The sequence below is a fragment of the Chiloscyllium plagiosum genome, chromosome 2 (genome assembly GCF_004010195.1).
Source record: "Chiloscyllium plagiosum isolate BGI_BamShark_2017 chromosome 2, ASM401019v2, whole genome shotgun sequence".
In the NCBI taxonomy this organism is placed as follows: domain Eukaryota; kingdom Metazoa; phylum Chordata; class Chondrichthyes; order Orectolobiformes; family Hemiscylliidae; genus Chiloscyllium; species Chiloscyllium plagiosum.
Genome location: NC_057711.1, coordinates 67,885,371 through 67,900,201, shown reverse-complemented (window position 1 = coordinate 67,900,201; position 14,831 = coordinate 67,885,371). Strand labels below are relative to the sequence as shown.

Sequence of the window (14,831 nt, the reverse complement as noted above, 5' to 3'; positions counted from 1 at the left end):
CGATCAGTAGATTACCAGAGCCATTACACTGAGAAAAGTTTAACTCTTGCAGGTTAGAAAAAATACAAAAACCAACTGCTCTGATGATTTAGTACCAACAATAGAAGCCGATTTTGCCATTGTGATAAAGTTTTGTCGGCCATGGACTGAGCAATGTAATTTTATCCAGATGAATGGGCATTTTCAATTCTTAGTGATTCAGTCAAATTAAAATATTTACAAAATAATAATGCTCTACCTGGGGTAAAATCTATTCATGCATTTTTTAATGTTAAAATATTCAATATAATCTTGATAAACAGGTTTACAATTTTCTTATATAAATTATGAACAGTTGAAATCTTACCCATGGATGGAAGACCTCTATCAGATTTTCCCCTAGAAATTGGCTATGGTCCATTTTGGGCAATTTACCAATGGCAACATTCTGGGAGGCATGTGGATGGTTTAAAATCAGTCTTGGATTCAATGCGTTACTTGAATGAATTGTCAACACTTATCAAACCTTCATAAACTGGTCATCACTTGAACATAGTTGAATTTTGAGTTGCTTACCTCACCAATAGCATCTTTGAGTTATGCCCAGATGGTGGAGAGAGTGGCAATAGGAATTTGGTGGGGCAGGAAGAAGTGGAGGAATTGCCTGCACTGACAACTACTGTGGAATTGTGCAAAGTACTTCTTTTTTGGAGGTAGTTAGTTCATTTGTTGTGATGACCTTAAGAATTCAGAATGGCACAGGTTTGATTCTTTTTTCCTCTCCACTCTATCTAAGGATCTAAAACAGATATTAGGCCCTTTGTTCTCATATGGATGGAACCTAATATTGGTTTTTAGGCAGCTGACAAACATACCTGAGAAAATGGCCTGGTGCAATAATGGGTAAAAGTAAAATAATGGTCATAGGCTTTAAGAGCAGGGAGGTGGTGCTGAAATTGTAGAAAATGTTGAGTAGGCCATAGCAAGGGTATTGTGTGTGTTCTGGAATCCACATTATAGGAGGGATGTGACTACATTGGTGTAGAGGAGATTTACCTGGATGTTGCCTGGACAGAAAAGCCTTAGCTATGAAGAAAGATTAAATATGCCTGTGTTGTTTCAATTGGAGCAGAGTAGACAGAATGGAGACATGGTTGCCATGTATAAAAAAGTATGAGGTCCATAGACAGGATCGATAGGAAGTAATTATTCCCCTGGGATGAATGTTCAGTGACCTGGGGCATAGATTTAAGTTAAGAGTCAGATGGTTTAGAGGGACTCTGAGGAAAAAAATCTTTCACCCAGAGGATGGTGGGAATCCAGAACTCCCAGCTCGTAAGGATGGTAGAGACAGAAACCCTCATAACATTCAAGAAGTATTTAGATTTATATTTGTGATGCCAAGGCATACAAAGCTTTGGACCAAATGGTCAAAATGGGATTAGAATAGTTAGGCGGTTGTTTTTAACTGGCAAAGACTCGAGGGAATGAAAATCCTTTTTCTGTGCTTTAGCCCTCTATGACTCTACAACTCCAAAAGATTAAAGATTCCCACTGTTATGTTTATAAAATAAGTGCCATCAAGTTAAACCTTTTTTTAAAATCCTGTCATGCAATTTGATTTAATGGTGTAGTGATTCTGTAATAGCAAACATTGAAGTATTTCAAGTCTTGAATCAAAGTGCATAAAAAAATCTCATTTAATGTGTAAAATATTTCATACTTCTGAAAGGAGTAAATTCGCAAACATTCACTTTAGACCAGTTTATTGAAAACTGTTTAATGTTGGATTATTCCTTGATTAACACAGGAAAATGTGTATGCTGAAACCTAGAGAGAATTGTAAATCTGAACATTTACATGAAGGATTGTATTTTTCTTTTTTTCCTGTTGCTTTTTTTATGACAAGCTGTTCTGATTTAGGAAAGAACATGAAAAGTTTTCTTTCTGTTACTTGCTTTCTAACTAATATCGTATACCAGGCCTTTAATAATAAAATAACCTCTTTCAATTTTAAAACTCTAAAATTACAAAATACATTGTGTGCATTTTTCATTAGTAGAAGAAATATATCTTGAAGCCTTCTATTTAAAATCTATACATTACTTTCTTAGGTTTTAGTTATTTAAAAGTAAAACAAAACTTTTATCTGCTTGCAAATAAGAATATACAAACATAAGCATGATGAGTAATGTTGAAATCTTCAAATGACAGCCAAACCAGGGTTAATAATGGTGACTTATAAAAATACAAAACTTAAAAATGTAACTAAAGTGCTTTACGTGTCAATAGCTGTGCATTCTTTCTGAATCCAAGTTCCATTACACTTATAAAGCCTGCAGATCCCATTTAAAATAACAAATGCATTTCATAACATTGTGACAAATTGATGCATTGTTTTTAAATCCACAGTATAGTCAATGTCTGTCAAGTCCTGCATGAATTGTTCTCCTTTATTGTCCAATGTTTCACGTACTATATAAAATCTGATATATAAGGTGGGGGAGGGAGATAACATTTGTTCTATTGTCCACTGTGCAGCTTTGAGGCTTCATTTCATTTTATAAGATTGGAAAGGAGATGAAGGACAATTTAATTTTTTATATAGATTCCACCCATGGGAATTGAAGAGAAGTGCAAATCATATTCTTTAGTTGGTAAAGCCCAGCAAGATTCTGCATTTTTGTTGCAGATCTCATGAGGCCATCTGTGCAAGTAACTCCACACATCATTACCCTGAATGAAAGTGACAGTGCAAATATTAGAAGAGCACTGAGATGCAGTTTTTGAACATCGGCAATAGCTATATGTCCTGGAATTATCACCTGAAATGATGACAAAGGAGGGAATGCCACAATCACCATCAGCATTTGATGCTTTCATTTGCTATGGCTTAAAGAATGAGCACAAGACAGGAGATGTTACTTGTTGCTGTGAACAGTAAAAAGCTTCTGTCACTTCTCAATGGTTCTCGACATGTAGAATTAATTTCACTGCCATGTAAACATATCCTTGGTTTCACGTGGCACAAGAAATTTATCAACTTCCCCTTGTAGGATTTCGTTTAGTTTCTCAAACGTGTTAATGATTTTATTTTACTTCTTTTTATGGAGTGATTGAGAACGCTGGATTAGTTTTATGACAAATTGCAAGATTAGAGCTTTTGCAACCGATTGTATGAAGGCTGATCTTCTTAAGCATTGCTTCACGTAAATATTTAATGAGTGAAGAAAAACAGGGAGAAAACAAAAGTCAGAAATTTACTTCAGGTTTTCACTGTGATTTGGAAGCAAACTAAACTGTGGATTGGAACAATTGCTCAGGTTGAACTTCTGTCTGAATAGAGACTGCTGAAAAATATCCCGTCCAGATCTCACTGACGTTAATGATGCTGTGAATCCATAGGGTCAACTCCTTTGTTTGACTTGTCGGTCAGGAGCCTTATTTGCTGAAGTCACAGTGCAGCACTGGCCAATCCAAAAATAGCTGATGTATCTTCGAAATGTGAATTTTACCTTCCAGTCTTAAGGAGCTGCAGGGAGAAAAGAAATAAGGTGAAATTCTGCTAAGGTGGTGAATTACTTACTGCATTAAAAGAGTGACAAGATTTGTTTTAACTGAACAAAAATTCTTATGAATTCACTTCTCAATTTTGTGTATAACTTTGCCACCAATAACATTTAGAAAAAGTCAATTTATGGCAACATTTTTACATTTATCAAGATGACGGATATTATCTCCGAGTGTGATTTCTTTTTTAAATCAGAGTATGGAGTCAGCATCAAACATTTGTCTTTCAAGAAAAAAAAAGTTAGCTGAAAGGATAAACTCTATAATTCTGATTGCTTCCCTGCTTAAAAGAGCAGGCATTACTGCTTGTATCATAATAGAAGTAGGAGTCAGAAGTAAGACATGGGAGCAGAAGTAGGCCATTCAGCCCATCAAGTCTGAGATCATAGCTGCTCTGATAATCTTCAACTCCACTTTCCTGCCTTCCACCCATTCCTTTACTGATTAAAATCTGTCTATCTCAGGCTTGATAATACCTTACTACCCAACACAACACTCATCAGGAGTAAAGAATTCCACAGATTCCCCTTTAAGAGAAGAAATTCCTTCACATCTCTGCCTCAAATTGGTGATCACTTACTCTGATGTTCTGTCCGCTGGTTCTAGCCTCCCCACTAGGGATACCAACCTCTCCACACCTACTGATAAGTCCCTTAAGAATCTTCTAATGTTTTAATAGGGTCACCTCCAAAGAGTAGAGACCCATCCTACTCAACCTCTCCTCTTAAGAAAACCCTTCCTTATCTAAAATCAACTAAGTTATGCTTTGCTGGATTGTCTCCAATATCAGTAAATCACTCCTTAGGTAAGGAAACCAAACCATCTGATGAAGGAGCAGCACTCTGAAAGCTAGTGCTTCCAAATAAACCTGTTCGATTATAATCTGGTGTTGTGTGATTTTTATCTCTGTCCATCCCACTCCAACACCAGCATCTCTAAATTAGTGGTCTGACTAATGCCTTGTTAAAGCAGGACTTGCTTCTTTTGTACTCCAATCATTTTGGTGTAAAGATCAATATTCCAATTGCCTTCCTTATTCCCTGCTGAACATGGATGTTAGCTTGTTGTGATTCATGCACAAGGACTCCCAAATCACTTTGTATTGGATCTTTCTGTAGTCTATCTCCAGTTAAATAATTTTGCCTTTTTTAACCATTGTTTTCCCCTTTGACGCAACCTGCTGCTTTTTTTATATACTTGCACACTTTGCCCCTTCCTGTCACACTCATGTTATTGTTATCTAAATTGCTGCCCTGCCATATCCTTTTGGTTTTGGAATCCTATATTTCCCCTGTCCTGAACACTTCCCCTCTCCACAGCTCTGATTTGATTCACTATAACACTTGTCCCAATATGGTTTAGGAGAGGCTTGGCCCACCACAATAAATGCCTTCTACCCCAATACTGATACCAGTCCCCCATGAAATGAAATCAACTCCCTCATACCAATGTTTGAGCCATACATCTAACTTTTTGACTTGTACCTGATATTTGTTTCCTTGTGTCTCAGTGGTAAGCTGAAGCTTATTACCTTGGAGGTCTTGTTTTTTAATTTACTTCCTAACCTATTAATTTTTCACCAGAACCTCTTTTCTGGTCCTATCAATGTTGTTGGTACCAATGTATATGACAATAACTGCATCCCTCCCCACTGTCAAGTTACTTCTCAGTGAGGCACAAGGCAGGCCACACAGCATTTGGGACTGATGTTCACAGCTGTAGAGAACAGTATCTATGCTTTTACTTCTTTCCTCCTCACCACCAACATGGTCAGTTTGCTAATCTTCCCTGCAGTCCTACTTCTCATCCAAACAAATTGCAAGAGCTTCAGAACAGTTGGACAATTGTAAGGAATAAGGCTCCTCAAGAGTCTTGTGTTCCATGACCTCACTCATCTGCAGTGGCACCTTCCTGAAACTTGATCTTTGATCAAGGACAATGACATAATCTAAGGATGTGAGTGCCTCCTGAACAGAACTGTCTGGGTAACTTCTTCTCTCCTTGATGTCGTGCAATATTTGCAGCTCACACTCCAGTTTCTCAATTTGGATCCAAAGCTGCTTCAGCTGCAAATTCTTTACACAGATCAGTTCACTCTGGATTGCTTTGGTATTGAGCAACTCCCGCATTTTGCAGCTTAAACACACCACTCATACTGTCATCTTTTATTTAAATCATTAATCACTCTTGCATCCCCACTCTTTACACATGCAAAATCTCCACACTTCACACTTTTAACCACCACCACCATCACTATTATATCCAAAATATTATGCTTAAGAGAGAAATTAAAGAGATTTAAACAAAAATTAAAAATCTTACTTTGACATTATCAACTAAAAATAGTCACCTAATCAGCTGCTTTGTTTAGCCAAAAGGAACTAAACCTGAATGGCTGGAGAGACACAACATTTGTAAATTACACATAATTGATAAGCTGCACTAAGTTGGCTATTTTTCTACGCTCCCAGCACAAATTATTTCTCTGAGTCAATTAATGAAGATCCACTTTCAGCAGATTCTTAGTTAAGCTGCTCTTTCAATTTAACACTTAAAAAGAAGCCCACTGAAAGCTAGCAACTACAAAACTAAATGGCAGATTTCACTTTAATGCTAGTGACAAACAAATTTAAGCTAAATTAGTTTGTCATTAAAGTGAAATCTGCTGTTTAATTTCTGTAGTTGCTAGCTAAATTGGTTTTTAAAAATTAAAGAATTAGAAACTTTCTTACCCAATAAGTGTATGTATTCAGTCCAAGGTTAATCTGAACTTGAATTTTGGCAATTCCATTTCCTATCTTGCACAGTTTGCATCTCTCAGAAAAAGTATTTTATAATGAAGAATTTCTGTTCATCTTATACTGTGGAATAACTACTGGGACACAGGTCTTCTGATGGAAATAGCAACTAACATTGAGACTTTCATTGCTAAGGGATTTGGGATGCAGAGAATCCCCTAACCCATGCACATGTAGTAGTTAGCTCAGAAATTTCAAATCTCTCATGGATAGTGTTACGCAGCCTGGAAGCCTAACCTCACCATTGCAGAGTTAGTCCATAAATTCAGTAATTGCAAGAGAGATGCTGCAACAATTATGGGCAACTTTAATCTTCACATTAATCAGACAAATCAAATTGGCAAAATAGCCAGGACAATCAGATCATAGTGTACATGTGAAACAATGTTTTTTTAGGAAAATACTTACTCGAGAAGCCGCCAAGGGAGAGGTTATTTCAGACCTGGTAATATGTAATTATTTAGGATAGATCTCATAGTAAAGGGTCATGGAATTTCACACTGAGTGTGAAAACTGTGGGTCCATAACTATTGTATTAAATAAAACCATTTAAAAGGACATGAACTCAGAATTAGTTAAAGCAGGCTGGGCAAATAGGCTAAAAGGGAAGATGATAGACAAGCAGTGGCAGACATTTGAGAAGCAATTTCATAACTCTCAACAAAAATATATTCCACTGAGGAAGCAAGACTCTACCATGAGGTTGCATCATCCATGGCTAACTAAGGATGCTGCTGGTGATATTAAATTTAAAGAAAAGTTACTCAATGCAGTGAACAATAGTGGTAAGATTGAATATTAAGAATATGTTCAAATTTAGCAAAGGATAATTTAAAAATTATGAAGACAGAAAATTTGGTGTATGAAAGTAAACTAGCAATAAGTACGAAGTGAGCAGAGGAGTACTGGAGGGTAACAAGAAGAGGAGGGAAAGATGAACTCTATTGCAGTAAAATCTTTCATTACATTCAGTGTTCCAAGCTGGTGCCACAGCATGATGATACTTTGCATTTTGCATGTTAAAAAACACATTTTGCAGTATTTTTACATACTTGTGACAAAATCTAAATTTAAATAATCAGGGGTTCTATAAGAATAATAACAGTACTAAATGTAGCTGAAGTGAATATTGTCCGTTAAATTGTGAAGGTAAATTTAAGTGGGAAATGAGGAAATGACAGAGGCTTGAATAAGTGTTTTGTATTCATTTTTACAGGAGTAAAAGACTCAAAACACATCTCACAATTAGCAGAAAATCATGAGGCATTTCAGTAGAGAAAAGCTAATGGGAATACAATTGGGACTTAAGGCTGACAAGCCCCCTGGATCTGATGGCCTAATACTCTAAGCTGAAAAGAAGTAGCTGCCGAGAATCTGGATGTTGTTTGCAATGTGCCAAAATAACCTGGATGCTGGAAGCTGAGAAACAGCATGTGGATCTTGGGCCTTGGGTTCGGAGTCTCACTGTCTGCACCAGTGTTATGGCATGGAGTAAACCTCTCTGTTAATTTAAACCAGTCACACAGATAAAGGTTCAACTCACATTATAATCTGTTAAAATTCGAGAGGCAAAGAACTATCCCAGAGGTCACTATTTAAAGTAAACATTAACAATATTATTCTTTAAGTCCAACAGAGAATATTAAAACCATCAAGTGTTTACAACTCCTTTCTCTTAAACCCATCTTTATCTCCCACTCTATAATACTGGTCTGGTAAAAAGTCCCAAATAAGAGTAAAACAAAAATCACTTTTCAAAAAACCAGTCAGCTCTGTTAATTTTCCTCTTTAGATTTTCTCTAGGTCAGTTTCAATGTTCTGCTGACAAGTTTGTTATAGACAGGTATCTTTCAGAGATCTCTTAAACTAGCAGTATATATTTGTGCATGTCTTTGGGTTCTTCCTCTAACTGTTCAAAATATCCAGTTTTATGCCCCCAAACGTCAAAGCATTTTATTGGTTTTAATATGATCAAAATACTAAATTCAAATTTGATTGAATTTTGGTATCTTGGGACATAATTTAAACTGATTGGCCGAATTTGAATTTGTTTTTGTTTCATGGCAACTCAACTGTCGTTATTTGTTTCCCAAGTGTTATATTCTTACTTTGTTCAGGACTCTCTGTACTTTGTTAGTCCTTGCTAGTTTTTCAACTCTCAAAGGACACCTCTACACCTTCATAACACCTTCCCCCTTAAGAACAAATGAACCATCCTAGTGAAAAGACGGCTTGATTTATTTTTCTATATTCCTTAACTACATTATCATGTCATACATTCAACTTTAATCTAACTTCATATTAACCTCTTCCCACGTATGTTTATATAATATTGAATAGTTACCAATCTTATCTATACTTTATCAGCTAAATCTGCAATAACGCACCTGTGATTACATGTTTACAACCCACATGTACGATACGTATATTAAAAGTCTGTAACATAAGACTCCACTGAAATAGTCTTATATTCTTGTCTTTTAAGCATTTCAAGAATGTAAGAGGATTGTGATTCGTGTACACAACTGTCTCTGACACATTGTTCGTTACATACACGTTAAAATGTTGTAAGGCCAGTACCAAACTCAATAGTTCCTTTTTTATCATGGAATATTTCCTCTGATGGTTGTTGAGTTTCTTTGAAAAGAAGCCAATTGACAGTTCAATCCCATCATCATCTTCCTGCGACAGTACAGCTCCAACTCCAAAGTCACTAGCATCAATGGCGACTTTGAGAAGTTTCAAAATGTTTGGTGTAGCTAAAACTGGTACAGCGATTAATACTTCTTTCAAATAGTCGAATGCCTCCTGGCATTGTCCTGTCCACCAAAACTTTGTGTTCTTCATCAAATCGGTTAATGGTGCCACTACACTGCTGAAGTTTGGAACAAAGTTCCAATAGATTCAGCTGAGTCCCAAGAATCAAAGCACCTCTTTCTTGAAGGTTGGTCATGGAAATTCCTCAATAGCCTTCATCTTCGTGTTCCATGGGGGTCAACTTTCCATGACTGATGCTATGTTCCAAGAATGCCTCATCAGCTTTTGCGAATTCAGTTTTGTTTAAATTTACAACCAGTTTTGCTTCTTGTAGTCATTCAAAGAGCTCTGCCAACTCTACCATGTGATCTTTCCAGGGCTTACTGGAGATCACTACATGGTCCAAATGGACTGCACAGTTTGTTAACTCAGCCACAACTCTGTTCATGAGTCTTTGGAATGTGCCAGGTGCGTTCTTCATTCCAAATGGCATCACTTTAAATTGATATCGTCCATTTGAAGTTACAAACACATAAATTTCTTTCATTGTCTCTGATAAAGGTACCTGCCAGTAACCACACAGTAAGTCCACCTTGATGATGTAACTGGCTTGTCCTTCTCCTCTGTTCTTTCTAAATAAACTTTACCCACAGAGGAGAATTCTTTAGCGAGATCAGATACTAACTCCATACCCAGCATGCCTAGGCTATGCACTTCCTGCAGCTTTTTGGCTCTTCTTGGAGTATACTTTACTACTTTCACTAATGCTATTGGCTTAGCTTCTTTGACAACTTTTCCCACAGTGCCTTTCTTTAACAACCAGCACTGTGACTTTACGTGTCCCATTTTACCACAATGGAAACACCCTAGACCTTTCACCTCCTTTCCACCCGCTTAGGTTTCTTTTTATCCTGTGGTAAAGTCTTACCAGTGCTCTATATTCTTTCTTTTGTAGTGTAGGATCTCCCCTTCTCCCAACTTCTATCCCAAGCAATATGAAATTCTGGACAGAAACTCTACAAACATGTATTCAACCGCTAATTCTGCTGCTCTTCTCACTTGCTGAACATTCTGTTCCTCCATGTGAATTCTTGCCAACTCTGGAAGTGAGTTTTTAAATTCTTCCAGCAGAATAATCTCTCTTAGTGCCTCATAGGTCCTATCTATCTTGAAAGTCCTCACCAATCTATCAAATGACTATGTTTAATTCTTTTGAACTCCACTTAAGTCTGACCTAATTCCTTCCTTATGTTTCTGAACTGCTGTCTATATGCTTCTGGTATCAGTTCATGAGCTCTTAAAATACTGTGTTTGACCTCTTCATAATCTCTTGATCTCTCATCTGATATTGCAGCAAATACCTCACTAGCTCTGCCTACCAGTTTAGTCTGAACTAGCATTACCCATAAATCCTCGGACCACCCCATGTGCCGAGCCAATTTTTCAAATGAAATAAAGAAGGCTTCAACATCTAGCTCATCAAAACGTGGCAGACTTTTGACATATTTACATATGTTACTACAGGACAATGCCAGGAGGCATTCGACTATTTGAAAGAAATATTAATGTTACTACCTTCTCTTTTAATCTCCATCCTATTAACTTGACTTTGATGACTAAATCGCAACTTCTCAAGTCCAAATTCTCTCCCTTTTTGCTCAGCTAAGAACTGTTTCTCTCTTTCCTCTCTCTCTTCTCTCTCTTTTTCTTCCCCTTTCTTTTCTCTATCGCTCAAAGTCGGATCTTTCTTTCCTACTAAACTTTCTTGGCAAATTTAAGAATCAACTTCAAACCCCAGAGCGCCTTTAGCAATTTTAAGAGCCATTACTCTCACTTTTAATTTAACCCATCACAAGTCACCAGAATTAAACAAATTGTCTCACCTACGTTTTATTTAAAGATCTAGGACAGTAACCTGCAAATGTTTAAATCTACTGGACTTTTTCGTACCCCAAATCTATTCAAATCTGACCAAATCTCAGACTGGATCTGTCTAAACCTGTTCAAATCACGGACAAAAGCTCCCACACTGTTATGGCACAGGGTAAACCCCTCTGCTAATTTAAACCAGCCACACAGAAAAAAGTTCACCTCACAACATAATCTGTTAAAATTCGAGAGGCAAAGAACTATCCCAGAGGTCACTATTTAAAGTAAACATTCACAACCTTATTTCTTTAAGTCCAACAGAGAATATTAAAACCAACAACTATTTACAACTCATTTCTCTTAAACCTATCTTTTACCTCCCACTCTACAGTACTGGTCCGATAAAAGAACCCTAATTAAGATTTACAAAAAAAAAAATCACTTTTCAAAAACCAGTCAGCTTTGTCGATTTTCCTCTTTAGACTTTCTCTAGGTCAGTTTCAATGTTCTGCTGTGCAAACTTCCTATACGCAGGTCGCTTTCAGATAGCTCTTCAACTGGCAGCCTATATTTGTGGATGTCCTTGACAGTTCTTCTTTTAACTGTTCAAATGTCCAGTTTTATACCCCAAAACATGGGACCGTTTCATTGGTTTTAATAGTATCAAAATACTAAATTCAAATTTGATTGGATTTTGGTATCTTGGGCATAATTTAAAATGATTGGCTGAATTTGTATTTGTTCTTGTTTCATGGCAACACAATAAATTTGTTTCCCAAGTGTTACATTCTTACTTTGTTCAGGACATTCTGTGCTTTGTCAGTCCTTGTTAGTTTTTCAACTCTTTTAAAGGTTTAGTACGCTTCTACACCTTCATAACATCAAACAGTGAGACTCTGGATCTAGTCTATCTGCCTGAGCATCAGACACTATATTAGGCCATACGTGAACAAGGCTAGAATTATGGTCTGAGCTGAAAGACTGAATGGGCGACTAAAAATTGTACTTTCCAAAGGGATTTCTGCAATGAAGCCTGGAGAATGTTCTTGCCATATCTTGGCAACTTACCTCATTAACTACCAAGCCTGTCCCTATACCATCCTTCACATCTGATTCCAGCTCCTCTTCCCATGTGCTGGTCCCAGAACCAGTCACCATTTATCGGACATCCCAAAACTCAGCGGCATCCCTTGTGCCGGCACCACCATTAAAAGCCTGTTGTGCAATTAAACATGTCTGTTAGTCCAGGGCTGCCGTGCACAGTCCCTGACGTTTACCCCAGAATTGGCAGACAGGGGGATATTGGTGGACTGCTTTGCAGGCAAGGACCTGGAGGTGCACAGGCGTAACTTCTCTTACCTCCAGGGCTGGCAGCAGCGTCCACAACACTAGATGATGTAAGTTTGATTTAACATTGCCACACAGAGTCAAGATGCTCTCCACAATAAGTGCTAAGGGGCTGAGTGCAGGAAGTCTACTACCTGTCTTGAATCTTATTTTCCTCAGAGTTAGAGAGAGGCAGCTACTCAGTGAGATGAAAGTGTGTGGCACATCTGCTATTTTTGGCATACAGATGAGGTATTCTGAACAAGGGACCAGGACATGCTGCTTAGTGGTGCTGTGTTCACAGCCAGAATCCCCTCCGAGGTATGGACAGCTCAGTAGGAAGAGGATCAATGGCATTTTGCACTCAAACATTACAATCATAGTTGCTGGTTCAGCCTGAGTTGCAATGTGAAAGTGTCCTGCAAGTGGATCAGAGATGTTCTGTGAGAGTTCCTAGAGCCTCACACATATTTAATGCTAATATTTGTGGACATGGGCTGTGTGTGGTGGTTTCCCAAGGAGCATGCCTGATGTCCATCATGGAAGTCCTTTGAAGCAAGCAGTGAACTCAATTCACTGGGTATTTGCTCTGATTTCCAAGTTGGATTTTCTCAACCAACTTACTTGGTCCATTTGGTCAGCCAGGTTTGGGCCATTTTGACATGCACAAATCCCCCTTAATTGGTAACTTGCTTGCTACCGAAAGAAAAATTCACCAGGCTGCTTGTCAAAAGCACAAAAGATGCAGCAAGATGCTCCTAACATTAAGGTAGGCCGCGCCAGATTTCTCATCTGATTCTCACAAGGCTCACAATAACCCATGTCGCTCAGAACCTTATTCTGCCAATTTGAAGAAAAAAACAGAATGCCGCAAATACTTGACAATCTCTAGCCACCCGACGCCTGGAGGAAGAATGTCTCATCTTTCGCCTTTGGACCCTCCAACCACAAGGGATAAATGTGGATTTCACCAGTTTCCTCATTTCCCCTCCCCCCACCTTATCCCAGATCCAACCTTCCAACTCAGCACCGCCCTCATGACCTGTCCTATTGACAACAGTGCAGTGACTGCTGCACTGCCAAGCTGCCGTCTTCTTGGATGTAGCTTACCTGCAGAACCACTTTGGAGCTAAAGGGTTTCCCCTCCATCCCCAGAGGCCTTCTCACCCTTGCTCTCCATAATTCTACTAGTGAAATACCTGCTGATATTTCTGGTCTGCCTCAACAGCACCCATGTTTTCTGGTGGAGGTGTTGACGTTTCGGAGGTAGCAGTCCTCTCATTGGATTGGCAGTGTCAGGAGCCTGCCCACATCTTAGCTGCACAGTACAGGCTGACAGGCAGCCAATAACAAGGCTGCCAGTGCAAGTGTGCTCTTGATATGTCAGGGTCCCAAAGCACACATAAAATTCACCCTATGAACTATGTTTCTCCCTTTAAAGATGCTGCTTGAATTGCTCATCTTCTCACCTTTTCTGTTTTTAAAGCTCAAATAATGGAAGTAGTTTCAACAGATCCCACACAAACAAAGTGATTAAATTGACAAAATTAAAGGGTTAAACAGAATATGGCACCTTGGCCATTGCAGAAAAACATACTGTAAGCTAGTTAGGATTAGAAGATAAACATTCCAGTGAAAGCAAAATACTGCAAATCCTGGAAATCTGAAGTCCACACACATAATTTTGGCATAACCTGGAAGATTGGCAGCATCTATGGAGGGAGAAACAAAAGGAGTCATACTCGCCTCAAATTAGAGTCAGAGTCCTACGGCACAGACATATACCCTTTAGTCCAAGGCATCCATGCCGACCAAATTTCTTAAACTAAACTAGTCCCACTTGCCTGCACTTGACTCACATCCCTCTGAACCTTTCCTATTCATGGTCCTGTTTAAATGTCTTTTAAATGTTGTAATTGTACCTGCACCCACCACGTCATCTGGTAGTTCATTCCACCTACAAACTCTGTGCGAAAACGTTGCCTCTCGGGTCCCTTTTAAATCTTATTCCTCTCACCTTAAAAATTTACCCTTGAGCTTTGAAATCGCCCACCCCAGGGAAGAGATCATTGCTACTCATCTTATTTAAGCCCCTCATGATTTTATAAACGTATATAAGGTCACCACTCAACCTCCAACACTCTGGTGAGAAAAGTTCCAGCTTGTCGTTATAACTCAAATCGGCCAGAGCTAGCAACATCCTGTTAAATCTTTTCTGAACCCTCTCCAATTTAATTATGGCCTTCCTATAGCAGGGCAAACAGTACACAGCACTCTAAACATGGCCTCACCAACATCCTGTACAACATCAATATGACTCCTATACTCAATGGTCTGAGCAATGAAGGCAAGCATGCTAAACACCTCCTTCAACATAATGTTTCTCTGAGATACAACTTTCAAAGAACTATGTACATAAATCACAAGGTATGTCTGTTCAACAACAATACCCAGGGCCCTACTATTAACTGTATAAGTCCTGTTCTTGTTTGTGTTACCAAAATGCAATACTTCACATTTATCCAAATTAAT

General features: G+C 38.3%; 1 protein-coding gene across 2 annotated transcripts in view; it reads right to left on the bottom strand.

Annotated features, from left to right (window-relative positions):
• Window positions 1-1,743: 1,743 nt before the first annotated feature.
• prr16 (proline rich 16) overlaps window positions 1,744-14,831 on the bottom strand; it is a 244,504-nt gene continuing 231,416 nt past the window's right edge. For both annotated transcript variants that reach the window (XM_043711526.1, XM_043711545.1), the window contains one exon: window positions 1,744-3,511. The gene's annotated coding sequence lies outside the window, so the exon portion shown is untranslated. The remainder of the gene's footprint in view (window positions 3,512-14,831) is intronic.